Raw genomic sequence first — 17,284 nt, 5'->3', positions numbered from 1 at the left:
TGTCTTTGCTTTCATGTACCTTTGTCTACTCCTGTATTTTTCATTTTACTTTATTCGTGTTATTATTTTGTAATTTGGACGATGTCCGTTAATAAATAAATAAACGATTTTTTGTTACTGTGAGTAGAGCACATCCCGGCCTTTGAAATAATAGAACATTTTTTGGATAAATCTTTTTACAAGCCCAGAAAAAAAGGTATTAGGCCTATAAAAACTGCTTTAAAGTTATAAATCTCGTTCTTACGAACCCATTTTCAGTTATGGTTTTATTGTACAATGTGACAAGTTAAGATTTTTAGAAAATGATCGTAAAAAATTAAAATATCTATGCCTGAAGTTCGCAAAATAAAATAAAGCACACATTTTGGGGATGATTTTTCTTGCATACATCAAAACCGTCGGCTAGCGTTAAGCAGGAATTTTAACCTTATCGGCATCTTCATAAGCAGTGTTATTGTTATGTAACACGACGTGGTGTATCGCCTTAATACAAATATTTTGATACATAAATAAAACAAAATATTAATATACATAGGCACATTTTATTTCACATCAACACCTCATGCAAACTATTTCTGAAATCGTGTAAATTTACTCAACATATTCCGAATGGGCAGTAAGAGAGAATATTTATTAAACATATTTTGAATGGGCAGTAAGAGAGAATATTTATTAAACATATTCCGAATGGGAAGTAAGAGAGAACATTTATTAAAAAACATATTCAGAATGGGCAGTGAGAGCGAAGATTTATTAAATATTTTCCGAATGGGCAGTAAAAGAGAAAATGTATTAAAAATATACCGAATCGGCGGTAATTTTTTGTTATAAAACAATATTCTATAAAATATTTAAAACGTATAAATCCATAAACTAAATTGAAATCATTGTTCTACTCACAACATTAAAAAAAAGAAAAACGAACATTCCCGGGTTACGAATAACCTGACAATATTTGAAAATCTCCTATTACCACCACAGTAAGCAGAAAATGTTGCTTGTGTTGTGATGGTGGACTTAGCCGGCCGAAGAATTAAACCCACTGCGTCTGGTTGGGATCCAAACGCGATGCCAATTCAGCCACTGACCGGTCTTCTTTTGTTCGCCATCACACACAGTTTGCAGGATATTAAATAAAGCATCTCCTTTAAGTATTTAAAGTGCTACGTATGAAAAATTCACTGAAAGAAGTAGCTCTTTTAAGATACTGCATTGAAGAATTTCCTATAGAACTGTTAACGTCAGACTGCACAAAGGTGCATTGTGAAAACCTTTGCAGTTTTCAGGGGACTCCAATCTTTTGTTAAGCAAAGCCTTTCAAAATGTCCAAGCATACTTTCAGAACCTTGCGAAAATAGAAGAAAACTAGCTTCTACCTACTTAGGTATTTATTTGAAATATTTCATACGAAGTCAAATCTTTGGTACACCGTTTTATACACTATCCATATTCTTGAAGGATATGATATAAATGTAATTTTTAAATCACAAACCTTGATCAAAAAAATGTAATTCGAAAAGTAAATACTTAACTCTATAGTAAATTTAATTTGGTCGTATATTGGAGCCCACACACGTAATTACCAGAATGTGAAATTTTAATTTATTATTAATTTAAAAAATTAAACTTTTTGATTTAAAAATCTAAAACCGCACTTTCTAAAATGGTTCCAATTGGCGACAACATCATTATGACATGAAAACCGCCAATGTCTGGTAAGATGTCTGTCACCAACGTCACCCGACGTGACATCAACAACGCCATAATGACAAACAAAAACGAACAAGTCTTTTTGGTGGAAAACCAAAAATTGCATATTTTAAATCATTTCAGTATATTCGTCAGCAAAAATAAAATCAAAAAGCCTTCATTACGGCAATTTTTTTCAAATTTTTTTTCGACAGTAAAAAAATTGTGAAAATAGCAGCATTTATATACCTACGCTTTAGTTCATATCATATATCCTTTCTGCAATCTGTGTAACCTTCGTGCAAATTATCAATATATCAAAATGAAAAATGTTAATTTATTTTTAACTTAACTTTCGTGTGAGATTGGCGATCCATGTCTTACGGCACGCAAAGCTGAGGCCATTAAAGATATGGAGATAAAGCAGAACCAACCTATTTGGTATGTCCTAGCGTTGCCAGTTGCTTGAAGTCGTATTGTGTATTTCTAATGTTAATGTTGCCGACAAGAGATGACGTTGTCTTCCAGTTTGTAGTTTATAATATCTACACATACAATAGTCAGTAGTTACTTTACCAGGAGGTAACTATCGGCATCTCATTGAAGGCAGATGTATGCGATTGGTATGAAAGGTACATACTTAGCGAACGAAGATGGGACATGTTAATTTTCCATGGAGAGATATAATATATAAAATTGCGATAACCTGCAAGTGATATCTGCTACAAGATGTTAATGTCTAATCTAAGAACTTTTCACCGAACTGCCAATACATATATAGAACATTTCACCGAACTGACAATACATATACAGAACTTTTCACCGAACTGACAATGCATATACAGAACTTTGCACCGAACTGCTAATACATATAAGGAACGTTTTGATATATTCAAAACCTCTTTGTCCGGCATTTAAGGAAAAATAATAAGTTCTAAATGTATCTGATATGTATTTCTGTAATTTTATGTTTGTACTATAATTTTTATAATGTTTAACTAACTAACGTAGCTACTCATATTTCATGTGTTATGTTTGTAAAATCCCAACGGGCATTCAATCTATATTAAAAATGAATGTTTTCTTGTTTGTTTGTCCCCTATAGACCGGTATTTGACCGGTCAGTAATTAAGTTGGCATCGCGTTTGGGTCTCACCCAGGCATCGCACGTTCTTCATCACAACACAAGCAATATTTTCCGCTTTCTGTGGTGGTAGTAGGATATTTTCAAATATTATCAGGCATTACCCGGGAATGTTTGTCTTTCTTCAAAAAAAAAAAAAATTCAAAAATAAAGGACTGATTTAGCAGAAATTTTTCAAAAGTTTGTTCTTATTAGTGTCAGGAGTGTTTAGATAGTGGTTTAACTGGTAAAAAAATTCGGGGAAGTCCGAGGAAGACTTATTCCAATATCTCTGCACTGGAATGAGATATAGAGTCGAATAGAAGTCAATATAAAGTAGTTTTTTTGTGGTAACAATGGTGGAAAACGAGCATGCCTGAGGAAGACGTGGCACGATCAAGTGAAACACCGGCAGCCGAAAGGAATTACTTTACAATATAACATTTAAACATCAAAAAGTTAATAATTTCAAAAAAATTGTTCAGGGAACTTCTCATTATTTGTGGTAAATGTGAAAAAAAAATTAGAAAAAGTTTGGGTGGGGAGCGCGGTGGAAGATATTCAATTACAGTTGTTATATACGGAGTACATTTTGCAAAATGGATTAAAACTTCAAAACAAGAAAATAATAACAGCTGAAATCGCAAAACTCAATTCCGCGCACGATTCTTCCTGGCAACCAACCTACCCAACCACGTCTTATTAACCCAACAACAAGGGTTCAAGGAAAGAAACAACTTCATAGATCCCGTATATTACGAAAGAAAGAAAATATATTATGAAAAAAGATACCAGCATACTTCATTCATTCGTAGATTATTTTTTTTAGAAATGTCCAAATATACTTAATAATGAAAGATTAAATAATCGAAATAAGGAAAATTATTCTTAAATTAAATAAAAGAAGCTGAGTCAGGACTTAAGTACACAGGCTGAATTACACTGCCAGAATTAAACAAGGACGAAATTACACTTTGAAAGTATTACACCTACTGTAATTGCACACGCCAAAAAATAATGTTAGGTTAGGTTAGATTAAGTTTTTAATATCAACTCCACACAGGAAGTCCCGAGGAAAATAATTCCTCTGCTGGGGATGCTGGGTGTCGGGGTGGGACAAACAAATTTCATTTTGAAAAAGTTACAATTACAAAAGTTAGGTTAGGTTAGAATTTTTAAGATGAAAATTCTAAACCATTATGATATTACACGGAGAAAACTTACTGATATGAAATATTGTTAATTTATTAAAAATCTTGAAAAAAATTATCCGGTTTCCTGTCAAAAATGGGACTGGAGGCCTATAATGAATGATTTGAAAAATTTCATAAAACAACTATCAGTAAAACACGAATATGTTGTGAGGAAGTCGGAAAAGGTGTTCTTCAAAATAATAATAGTTTCAGTTCCTCATCTCGTCCATTATATTAATTCGGACTATACATCAATTTAAAAAAAAAACACTTCAACGACGATGCAATTAACAAGGACAGTAAATTTATTTAATACAAATAACTAACGTTTGTACTAATTTACAACTAATAAATAAATAAAAATATATTTATTTACAATAAGCTATTTCTCCTGTTATGTCTTTTTTCAAAATTCACAAGAAAACACGCCACCCAGCAAATATAAGGTACTTGATAAGATGAAGATAAAGTATACACTAGTAAGATAAAGATACCGTGATATTATATACATTTCTTGGTTCAGTTACAACCGGGCAATACTTGGTTGAGTTACAACTTCGGTTTATATAGTTATGTAGGTACCCTCCTCATCATTGTCCCATACTGCCGGACACACTCGTCTATACTCGGAGGCCATTCTTTATTCAAAGCGGGTATGGATGATCTATGGTGAAGGCTGGATAAAGAAGTCTAGCGTCTGTCGAAACGTCAATTAAATTCTGTCATTTATCTAGGAAATACTATAATTCGATGAAAATGGGCAGGTTAATTGTCTATATGAATAAAAATTTACAGAGTAAACTGATTTTCTGCAAATTCTTCCGCATGGTTTTGTCACATTTTTTTGTGCGAATAACGCATGAGAATACCAACTTTCCTGATCAAGTGGAACTATTATATTCCCAATTAATAGAGTGTTATGAGATGAGGAGGAGGAAGTTTAGAGAGTACTCAGATAATCAGATCTTCATTAGGTAATTAATTATTCAATAATATTTTTCAACATTTTTAAACGATGATTGAAATTGCTTTAGCCTTTTCTTCTGACCGGATATGCATAGTTACGTATTTCTTAACCTTTCTCTTTCTCATCTCCCTTCCTCTCCTGGCCCTACAAGTCTCACAATATACCCCAATTGGGTATGCCAAAGTGGCACTGACTACAGAGAGTCAGGAGCAGTTGGGTGTCTTGCGGCATCACGTGCGTTGGTCAAATGCATTTGTACAGTGTTCTATTTGCCGGAATGGACTGTGAACCAAATCAACAAGGATGCGAAAATATAAAGCACATTCAATTGGGTTTGAAAATCATGGGAAATGTGGAATGATGGAAACAGTCTACCTTGAATTCCCACGAATCCCTGCAGTATAGCTCTCAACGAACTGGCACTGTACACAGGGTGAAAATTTCCTCCAAAACGAGATGATATTTTACAAACAGAGCACAAAGCATGTGAATATACAACTCTAATTCACGACGACACAACGATTGCAATTGCTTGCCACGACGACACGAATGCGAATATGTACTGACTTGCGACAATTTACAGTGCAACAAAAATCAACTTCTTTTTTCCAATGTGGGTAAAGCTGTTTTTTAAGGAAGGAAATGGATAGCAGGTATGATAGTATATGATGGGAAAAATGGTAGGTATTATCCCAAACTGTTTCAATACTAAACAGCACTGTACTTGTAGTTTTGTATTAGTGATTGATGAACAGACACGAAGATGTAATCTGTTAAAATGTGTTGCTGTAAGTTGATAATAGTTTACCTAGTCTATAGTTAGTAATAAGATAGCATTGTAGAAATATATTATATGCTAGTTGACACCACAATGCTTCGCTAATGCTAATGTCTTTCTCGGACGTCTCCGACTTCTTCCACCATGCATTACTGTATACCACTGTTACTGTGTTAAAAAACTACATAACATCTACTTTAATTCGACTCCGTATCTCATTCCGATGCAGAGATATTGCGTTAAGTATTCCTCGGGCGACCCCGACTTCTTCTACGATTCAAATTAACACTCCTGGCATTGATAATAACAAACTTTGAAATTTTCATCGAAATCGGTCAACTACTTTTCAAGTTTTGTGAAATACGCAGGCTGTATTGTATAGTGCCCCTGGGGTGATTTTTCACAAAAACGACGCTATAAAAATCATACAAATATTATTTTGTCATCAAGAATATTACATAAATTTTTTTATCGTTATCGAAAAAGTTACATAAATGTAATAATACTGTCGTTCTGCAGAAAAAAATCAGAGGTTTGAAGCCTTAACGTGATGACAGATTAAAAAAAAAACACCTCGGTAAGGCAGCGCAGCGTAGCGGGATACGAATTAAGGCTGTATATGAACACCGCGTCACGCGCGATGCCGTGTACGCGGACGTGGTATCCTTCGATTATATAAATTTAGAGTAGCGGAAACTGATGTGTATTTGATTTGATAAAATAAATCTAATTTAATGTCTTCTGGAAGGCTTTTGATTGTATGCCATACCGTGTTTGTTTGAACACGCGGAAATATGAGAATTAGACAATACTTATATTAAATTTCGAAAACTTCATAGCGCATTGATAGCTTGATAGCCTTCTGGAGACGGTCAAATATCGTCCATAAAAGGCTACTTGAATTCATTTGTGTTTAACATTTTCACTTCTGTTCCGCATATATTTTTCCTTTGGTTTCCTGTGTTAATTTAATTTTTTGTTTTATCTACCCATCTTTGAATTGTAATTTTTTTTAAAAGAAATACAAACATTTCCGGGTTACGAATAACCTGACAATATTTAAAAATCTCCTACTACCAACACAGTAAGCTGAAAATGTTGCTTGTGTTGTGATGGAGGACTTAGCCACCCGAGGAATTTAACACACTACGCCTGGGTGGGACTCAAACGCGATGTCAACTCGGCCACCGACCGAATTTTAATTGAATATTTATTTTTCATATTATTTGTTTGATTTCTTTTTTTTTGCCATTTCAAAATATGGAATGTATTGCATCTGCGTACATTCTGGAATAAACTAGTATTATTTATTATTATTACTATATTACATACAGTTGAGTCAATCCGGTTCAATCCTCAAACAAAATATATATGTATGTATATATATTGCTGTGAACTTTTAAAATGTTTTAAAACTTAAAATGGTTTATCTGAGAATTGAACCTCCCTCCCCAGGGACTGACTAAAATGGGGAAATAGCGCTCTCACTTAAGCCAAATCCTATTCTTTATCTTTGGGATAATTTTCACTTTCAAGATTCAATTTCATTGATTCCTTTATTTATTCATTGGAAAATAAAACAAAATCGAATTTCAAATAAATGTATTTAAAAAGCTTTTAAGTAACACATCCTCCATCTTTAATTTTGTCATGAGTATTGTCACGTAGGGATAGTAGGTAATAAGTATACGGAATCCAGAAGTGCAACATCCTGTTCTGTTCCTAGATGCATTCCGCTTTTTATAGAACTGCAGCGGAATGCATTATTATTAGTATTATTCATTTTTAATGACCTGCGAGGATATATAGAGACTTCACTGAGGGCTGGGGACTTTTATAGACGTCTGGAGAAATAACTATAATGCTGTATCAGTGATTATTTATTTATACACAATATTGTGGCACAAGTATAAACTAAGCTTTACAAAATGAAAAAGTCCGCTCTTAGGAAATTTCTGCGACAAGAATCTAGAAGCAGACAATTCTTGTTGTAAAAGAATTTTATGTTATTTATGTGTATAAAAATGAATGTTTCTTTGTTAGTCCCTCTATAGACTCAAAAGCGACTGGAGCGATTTCACTGAAAATTTCAAAGTTTGTTCTTATTAGTGTCAGGAGTGTTTGAATGGTAAAATCAGTCGGGTACGCCCTAAGAAGATGTAACGCTATATCTCTGCACTCAAATCAAATTCGATGTAATGTAGTTTTTTTAATAGTGACAATGTGGTATACAGTAATGAATGGTGGAAGTCGGGGACGTCCGAGGAAGATATGTCACGATCAAGAAAAACAAAAACTAATAAAAAGTAAACTTTATCGATCTATCCATCGTCTATATAAATAAAAACGTAAATGTTCTTTTGTTTCAAAATCTTAAATCTCCAAAAGTTTTTCACCGATTGCTTTTAAATTTCGACATAACGTTGCATTTGAATATGTGTGTGTTTTTATATACTTATATTATACAGGATGTTAAAGGACGTACTTGACTTATTTTAACCAGTGATTCCTGGCATTATTTGAGTAAAAAATGTAAATGAAATTATGTTCTCCGGTGACCTGTTTGTTTTTTTTTTCAAAAATAATTAATAAAAAAATTAAAAAACACTGCCGAGTATCCACTCAACCCCTCATATTGACCGCAGCTGTTCAATTCCTACTGATTTTGTATGTTTTTGTGAAAAAAAAACATAAAAAGGTCACCGCAGTCTAAAATTTCATTTACATTTTTTACTCCAATTAATGTCAGGAATCATTGGTTAAAGTCAGTCAGGTACGTCCCTTAACATCCTGTACAGATGTCACCTGTGGCAGGTAAAAGTATGATAGAAAAAAGCAACACGCGCTATTGTTTCTCTATCTGTACAGAGAGACTGAGCTACAGCATCGCGTGGCGGGGTACAGCTACTTCCTTAGAATAATATTATTTTCCTTAAAAATACACCCAGTTTTCAGGTACACTGAATGTACAATTCTAATTCAGAGCCTCAAAACTTTACTCCAAACTATTCAGCCCCCGTAGTAAGCGTTCATAGACGGTTTGAAAGGGAGATATGTAAATACGAATGTTAGAGGGAGCGCGCTAATATTGAAAAAAAAAACGATAATAATTAAGCGAAAACGGTGAAAATATTTAATAAAACACGACTCGTTTTAAATAGAGCAAAAATCTCACGACAAATGCTTTATTTGCATTTAAAGATACACTGATCAGAAACGGGAAGGTTAAGAAGTACCTGGCTATACAGATCTGTTCACCAAACCAGGCTAAAGCTATTTCCATCAACGCAACGTTTCGATTCTGAATGATGCTTTTCACCAGGGCGATACTGAGAGTATCTACTACAGACGTCACCCGTAATCCAGCCAATCTCCATTTTGAATATTCAATCCAGAATTCTGCGAACGGAATAACAATTAATTGAACATTAAGTGAGTTCTCAACTATAACATTTAAGCGGGGTAACTTTGATCGGACCGGGGTAACTTTGACCCAAAGGTCGCTTTCGAGTTTCGGATGCAAACTGCCTGCAAAATCATTCGAGCACCAAATTGGGTCTATCCAACCCTAACTTACCCCGGCCACCTCGGGACCAAGAGTGTCTCTATCACCAATTAAAAGTTGGCTTAGGTAACTACCCACTTATTATTATTATACCAATTCATGTTAAAATTAACAGTTCGATGCCGTCATGAAACTTTTTAGTTAAAAAAAAACTATCACGTTACAAAAATATTTATATACAGGGTGTATCGGCACGTACCCGACAAACTTTAACCAGCTATTCCTTAGCACATTTGGAGTAAAAAATGTTATGGGCACTTTGCTGTCCGGTAACATTTTTTTAAATAAAAAATTTACCATTCATATTTTCACCACATGTCTGTCACCACTGTTTTATCCTTTGTCAAAGTTTGAAAACCCACCTGGCAATATTTTTTTCGAGTTTCGTTGAAGCGCGCTAATGTAGTAGCGCGCTTTTACGATCACAACGAAATGGCATTGCACCATTCGTCTCATTTTTAGCTATTATTATTTAGTGTGTATGAAAGAGCGAACACGCTTTTTGACGCACTTGCTAATAAAAGATGTTGAACACGAGAAACAATGCAAATGACAGTGACGGAGTGTGGATTTTTTATTTATTTTTTGTTTTTAATGGAAAAAAAATGTTACCGGACAGCAAAGCGCCCATAACATTTTGTACTCCAAATGTGCTGAGGAATAGCTGGTTAAAGTTTGTCGAGTACTTGCCGATACACCCTGTATATATACTCGTATATGGTGACCGGATAAACCATCACAATGATAATTCATCACATCTTTAAAAAGTTATATAAAGTCATGGAAAGTGATGAAACAAAAACTTTATTAACTGGGTTAAGTAGGTTAGGTTAGGTTAATTTTTTTTTCATTGTTTCAAATGACTTTACATCACTATTCCATCATAAACCATCACAATGATAATTCATCACATCTTTAAAAAGTTATATAAAGTCATGGAAAGTGATGAAACAAAAACTTTATTAACTGGGTTAAGTAGGTTAGGTTAGGTTAATTTTTTTTTCATTGTTTCAAATGACTTTATTACACTATTCAACACACTTTTTAAAAGTATGTTGAATTGTCACTGTGTTGAGTTATCATGGAACCACTCGTATATATATACTCTCAGTAACGCACTGGTGAAAAAAAACAGATCAGAATCGAATCGTCGCTAAATGGGAAACGAAATGGCATTTACCGGATTTATTAACAAGATCTAAATATCCAGGTACTTTCTAAACTTCCTCTTTCCTATCTCCTTTCCTACAGACTTCCAGCCTTGCGTCATCACTGGGGGACCTGTTTGGGAGGTTTGTTTAAAGATAAGAATGAGAGAAAATTGGTCTTCAAGAGACCCTCTTGCAGGAGGTAGGAAAAACAACTTGTATATAGATCTACAGAATATAAATGACACTGTACGAAACTGTCTGCAAAGCAGGAACCGTAGGTAGTAAAAATAGTAGGTACGTAGTAAAAAAAAAAAAAGTAAGTAAGACTCCACTATATATTTTAGAGGTGGTGTGATATGCCACACGCCCAAAGGACCAGTCCCAAACTACTCCGAATGATAGGTATGGGACGATATATGCATCCGACAAACCCGATGGACAGTGCAATAATCAAAGGTATAAATCTGGGCTTCTGGAGCACAAGATAAGCCCAGATTGGAATGCAGGAAAGATGGACTCACCCGTTGATGACTATCACACGTCTTCAGGAGTATTAGTTGATTTCACTTCACAATTTATATGTATATTCGCCCTGTCTGATATTAATTATCACTCCGAACTCTGATAAGCAACTGACCCCACTTGTCAGATTTTACATGTGTTGCAACAATATTTTTAATATGGTGACATTTTGGGATGGGTAAGAGGGTAGGTAGGACATTTGCAGGATTTGGTATTGACATTACACTTGTCCTTTAAGCCTGTGGATGCATACCTAACAATCCCATATATATTGCGCGAACATTCTCCCGGCGTTGAAAGTACCTTCCGAAATTTTAAGTACTTTCAAATAAAGTAAAAAGTTAAATGTAAAACGAAAGATGAAATATAAATATTCTTATCAATACGCTATTAATATTGCAAAGTTAAAACGAAAATTTATAAAATAATGAAATAAAGAAATAATAATTATTGTGTAGGCAAAGGACACAATTTTACGACTGGTCGTTTAAAGTTCCCGGAAGGGGTCCTTACTCGTGCGACACGAACCACTCCGTCTTTACCAGGGAACACCTCCTCAACAACGCCCACCGGCCAATAAAGTGGAGGCGCATCCTCTTGATGCACCAATACTATGGTACCTACTAGAATGTTATTCGCGGGACTATTCCATTTTTTTTTCATCTGCAGAGAGTGAAGATACTCTATATGCCACTTCTTCCAATAAGATTGAACGAGGTGGTCCAAAAGCTCTTTCCTTTTCAGTAGACTAATGCGTTCATTAGTCAAATCATAAGCAGGTAGATGCTGAATCGGGGTAGACATCAGAAAATGAGCCGGAGTAAGAGCTTCTGGATAATGAGAACTGCTTAATAAACATAATGGCCGTGAATTAAGTACAGCCTCTATTTGTGTCAGAACTGTGAGAAGCTCTTCATAACATAAAAGTTGAGTACCCACAACCCTATACAGATGCGATTTAATGCATTTAATATTTGACTCCCATAATCCTCCAAAGTGAGGAGCGCGGGGTGGAATCGTCTTCCATTCAATTCTCCGAATGTTAAATTCATTGCGAAGAACTTCTTTAGTTGAATTTGCCTCTAAAAAATTATACAAGTCATCCAGACAATTCTTTGCGCCTATGAAATTTGTCGCATTGTCACTGTACATACACGAAACCGGTCCGCGTCTGGATAGAAAACGCTTAAATGCGTTTAAAAAATTGTCCGTGCTTAGATCTGATACCACTTCCATATGTATAGCCTTCGTTGTTAAACAAATAAATAGACATATATATGCCTTTTGACTTTTTACCCCACGACGCCTAGAAAGGGTTATATTTATTGGTCCGGCAAAATCTACACCCGTATGTGTAAATGCCTTTGCTTCCTGAACTCTAGCTGTAGGTAAATCTGCCATTAGCGGTATAATATTAGAAGGTGCAGTTTTAAAACAGAAATTACAAGCATGTACTCTTTTGCGTATTAGATTTCTCCCCGATAAGATCCAATAACGCTGTCTAATTATTGACATAAGGAGATGTGCACCAGTATGACAATTCACACGATGGTGAAAGTCTATAATTATATCGACAATATGATCCTGTCTTGGCAAAAGTACTGGATGTTTGTTTTCAAAAGGTATATTCGCGTTTGTTAATCTACCACCTATACGTAACAAGCCATTATGATCTAGGAACGGGTTTAGTTTTCGGATTGAAGGTGAGCATAATTTATCCCTCTGTATCAATTGTATATCGGCACTAAAATACCTATTCTGTAAAGCTTTTAATACATTCATTTCAGCAATGTTTAATTCCGTGGAACTTATAACTGTTGAGCGTGATAACTTTCGCATAAATCGTAAAATATATACCACAATTCTCAGCAGTTTTGGCCATGAGGAAATTTTTAAAGCGAGATTATATATCGGAGAATTTTCCTCTATTGACGTTATCGTAAATGTATGCGATTTTTTCAATTCCAAAGTATTCTCCTCCTCTCGTGAGGGGGAAAATCTTTCGACAGGCCACTCGGATACTGGGTTCGCAGCCCAGGGCGGACCGTGCCACCAAAGAGAATGATCGACCAGCTGAGCAGGCAGTAGTCCTCGTGATAAACAATCACTAGGATTGGTAACGCCATCTATGTGATAAAAATGTTTCGCGGGTAAATTTTCCTGAATTTCACTAACTCGATTAGCTACAAAAGTTTGCCACCGGTGCGGGGACGAGTGAATCCAAGAAAGTGCTATTTTTGAATCTGAAAAAGCAAATATATCGTTTATCGAAACGCGATTTCTATAAGTATCTATAATAGATCTAACGAGTCTAGATAAAATAAGCACAGCGCATAATTCCAATCGAGCGAGTGACACTGTTTTCAGAGGGGCCACCTTGGATTTAGAACATATCAAATTCATTGTAGTGTTGCCACCCTTATCCGTGACATGAAGATATATTACACAACCGTACGCTTTCATACTCGCATCTGCGAAGGCGATAATATTTATCGTGCAGTCCTCCTTTACTCCCAAATATCGAGGTAAATTTAAATTAGAAAGCATCGGTAATTCTTCCTTGAATTTGACATATCTATTAACAATACTTTGGGGTAGTTCCTCGTCCCATCCTACTTTCTCTAACCACAGCTCTTGTAAAAGTAATTTGGCATATAAAATTACCGGAGCAACCAAACCTAATACATCGAATAAACGAGCTATTGTGGAAAGAATTGATCTTTTACATATAGTTTTTTCCTCCGTCGGACATATCATAAATCGAAAACAATCAGATATCGGATCCCATTTTAATCCTAAAATGCTACATTTATCCGAAAAATCCATTGTCGCGCGGTGCGACTCTGGTAATTGGGCCAGTAAATGAGGAGAATTACTCGACCATTTGACTAATTCAAATCCTCCACACTTGAACATCGCCATTAAATCTGTAGCCAAAGTGATGCCTTCACTTATAGTATTTACAGAATATACAAAATCGTCCATATATAAATCATTAATTGCAACTTCCGCCGCTTTCGGATAACGATTTCTTTCATCGCTCGCTAGCTGCCGTATAGTTCGCATTGCTAGAAATGGTGAACAGTTCAAACCAAACGCGAGTGAATTAAATTGATAAACTCCAATTTGTTCATCTTCGTGAAATCTATAAAGAATTTTTTGATATTTACGATGGCTTTCCGTTACCATTATACGTAGATACATTTGCTTAACATCTGCGGTTAATGCTACAGCGAATAAGCGAAATTTAATTAAAAGTGTAAATAAATTAGATTGCAAATTTGGACCTGTATACAAAGTATCATTAAGTGACAACCCTGAACTGGTCTTTGTACTTGCATCTAATACAACACGAGTTTTAGTTGTTGATTTATCTTTACGAATTACTGCGTGATGGGGAATGAAATATCCCTCATCAATATTAGATGAAGACGGAACTTCAACCCTCATATATCCCTTTTCCAGATATTCAGAAACTACTTCATTATAACTGCAATGCAATTCTGGCGAAGTATTAAATTTCCGTTCTAAATATTCATATCGACGCTGCGCGACACGGCGCGAATCACCTAAATTATTAGGATCTATCTTAAACGGTAAAGATACAATATACCTTCCCGATTCATCCCGTTGGACTGACTCGAGGTACATTTTCTCACATTCTGCATCTTCAGCACTCATCAACGACTTAATAGGCATGTCTTCCATCGTCCAAAACTTGGATAACGCATTATATAAATCTACATTGGTTATGGGGCCGAACGTCCACGAAACCTCCGGCGTACACGTAGGTATTTCACCCATTACAATATACCCGAATACTGTCTGTATAGCCGGTGGTGCATTCGTATTATGTTTAGATAAAACCTTATTCCCCAGCAGAATATATGGAAATAACTGTGCACCTAATAAGATATCAACATCGGATGGAACGTTCCAGGATTCATCCGCTAAGTTTAAACCCACTAAATGCTCACATGACTTTGTGTCAACATGTTGTGTAGGAAGCTTATCAGTTATTTTATCGACAACTAATAGACTAATTTTATAAGTATCTTCTGAAACGCGGGATTTAATTTTTAACGCAACGTGTCCCAATATTGGTGTCTCTACTGAACCAACACTTTTAACTACTGAATTATTTAAAGGAATTATTTTAAGATTTAATTCATTACAAGTGTTTAAACTGATTAAATTTTGTTGCGAGGCGCAATCAATTAAACACCTTACGGTTACTTGATTATTTTTATTGTCATAAGCAAATAACTGCGCGGTTGACAGTAGTACATTCGTAGCTATATTACCCGCAGAAAAATTATTATAATGTTTATTATTACGCGCTATTAATGTAATGGCTTCGTTTTTCGATTGACTTTCAGTATTCACCGTGCTCTCAAAATGCAGAGCGGTGTGATGTCGTTTTTTACAAATTCTACAATCCGATTTAGATGGACATTTCACAGTTTTATGTTTATCGCTTAAGCAGTTTACACATAAATTATTTAATTTCACAAACTGAAAGCGAGCATTTGGTCTTAATTCGTTAAATTGTTCACATTTAAACAATTCAACATGATCAGAATGATTACATTTCCGGCACCTATTACGATTATTATTACTTGACTTCTGTTCGACCACAGCGAATGAATGCGTAACTTTGTTTTTATTATTAACAACTTTATTATCATTTTGCCCAGTTCGTTCTAGGATTTTGACATGCGACCGAATGTATTCTATTAAATCGGTATATGTAGGTATAGCTTTCTCCCGTATAGACATTTCGAAATTTTGCACCAACTGTATATCTAACTTTTTCAGTGAAGACGCAAACCTTTCGATAAAATTATTTAACTCATTTGGGTTACTAGGTGCCAATAATTTTAAATTCAAAATATTGTTCAGATAAAAGGTACCTAGCACGCGTTTGTCCTGATATTTCTTTTCGAGAGCTTCCCAAATTAAAAAATAATTTTGTTCGTTCGGAAGTATTCCCGCAAAAACTGATAACGCCTTTCCTTGGAGTTTCCCTATCAGATATTGCATCTTTTGCGACGTATTCAAATTTTCATTTGAGTGAATGTTTAATTTAAAAGCTTCATAAAATATCGACCAATTCTCTTGATTACCATCGAACGATGGCATCTCGATCGGTGGGAGCTTAATTAATGGTGAATTATTTAATTTCTGTCGATCACGTGATGAATCTTGCTTTGCTATAATGCTTTCGCGTATAGAAACTACAAAACAGTACTTATTTTCGAATTTACTCCATAAATCGAAATTCATATTGTAATTTGAATCCTTTTTCAACTGAAGTGTATGAAATTCATCACAAAATGTGTTAAATTGTGCATAATATGTAGCTATATTAACCGTTTGTTTAAGAAAATCCTCCGAACTTCTCGTCTCCCTGTCCGCAATACTTTTCGCTTTCTCGTATAATTCATTAACACGATTATGCATCAAATTAATCTTCGATTCTACTAACTTGATTTTAATATCCTGAGTACTATCGCTAGTCGCCATGATTAATTGTATGTAGGAATTTAAACACAACAATAATTACAAATGCAACCTAGTACATACAAATTAACAAAGTATAAAGAGGAAATAATATTTATTTATAACTTTAAATATGTTAATTTTAAATACCCCGTTGGTAATCCGGCTCGAAAGAACCAAAAATGGTGTCGCGAAGCTGCGACTCCACTATATATTTTAGAGGTGGTGTGATATGCCACACGCCCAAAGGACCAGTCCCAAACTACTCCGAATGATAGGTATGGGACGATATATGCATCCGACAAACCCGATGGACAGTGCAATAATCAAAGGTATAAATCTGGGCTTCTGGAGCACAAGATAAGCCCAGATTGGAATGCAGGAAAGATGGACTCACCCGTTGATGACTATCACACGTCTTCAGGAGTATTAGTTGATTTCACTTCACAATTTATATGTATATTCGCCCTGTCTGATATTAATTATCACTCCGAACTCTGATAAGCAACTGACCCCACTTGTCAGATTTTACATGTGTTGCAACAATATTTTTAATATGGTGACATTTTGGGATGGGTAAGAGGGTAGGTAGGACATTTGCAGGATTTGGTATTGACATTACACTTGTCCTTTAAGCCTGTGGATGCATACCTAACAATCCCATATATATTGCGCGAACAGTTAAATTTGCCCGATTAGGGAAATTTTAACATTAAAATAGTGTAGATTTGGTCTTACCCACCATATATTACAAAATAATATTATAATTCCCTACCTAATACTTCCATCGGTTA

This window comes from Hesperophylax consimilis, chromosome 12 (genome assembly GCF_061612785.1).
Source record: "Hesperophylax consimilis isolate HC1 chromosome 12, BYU_Hcon_1.0, whole genome shotgun sequence".
Taxonomy (NCBI): domain Eukaryota; kingdom Metazoa; phylum Arthropoda; class Insecta; order Trichoptera; family Limnephilidae; genus Hesperophylax; species Hesperophylax consimilis.
This window is presented reverse-complemented; position numbering follows the sequence as displayed.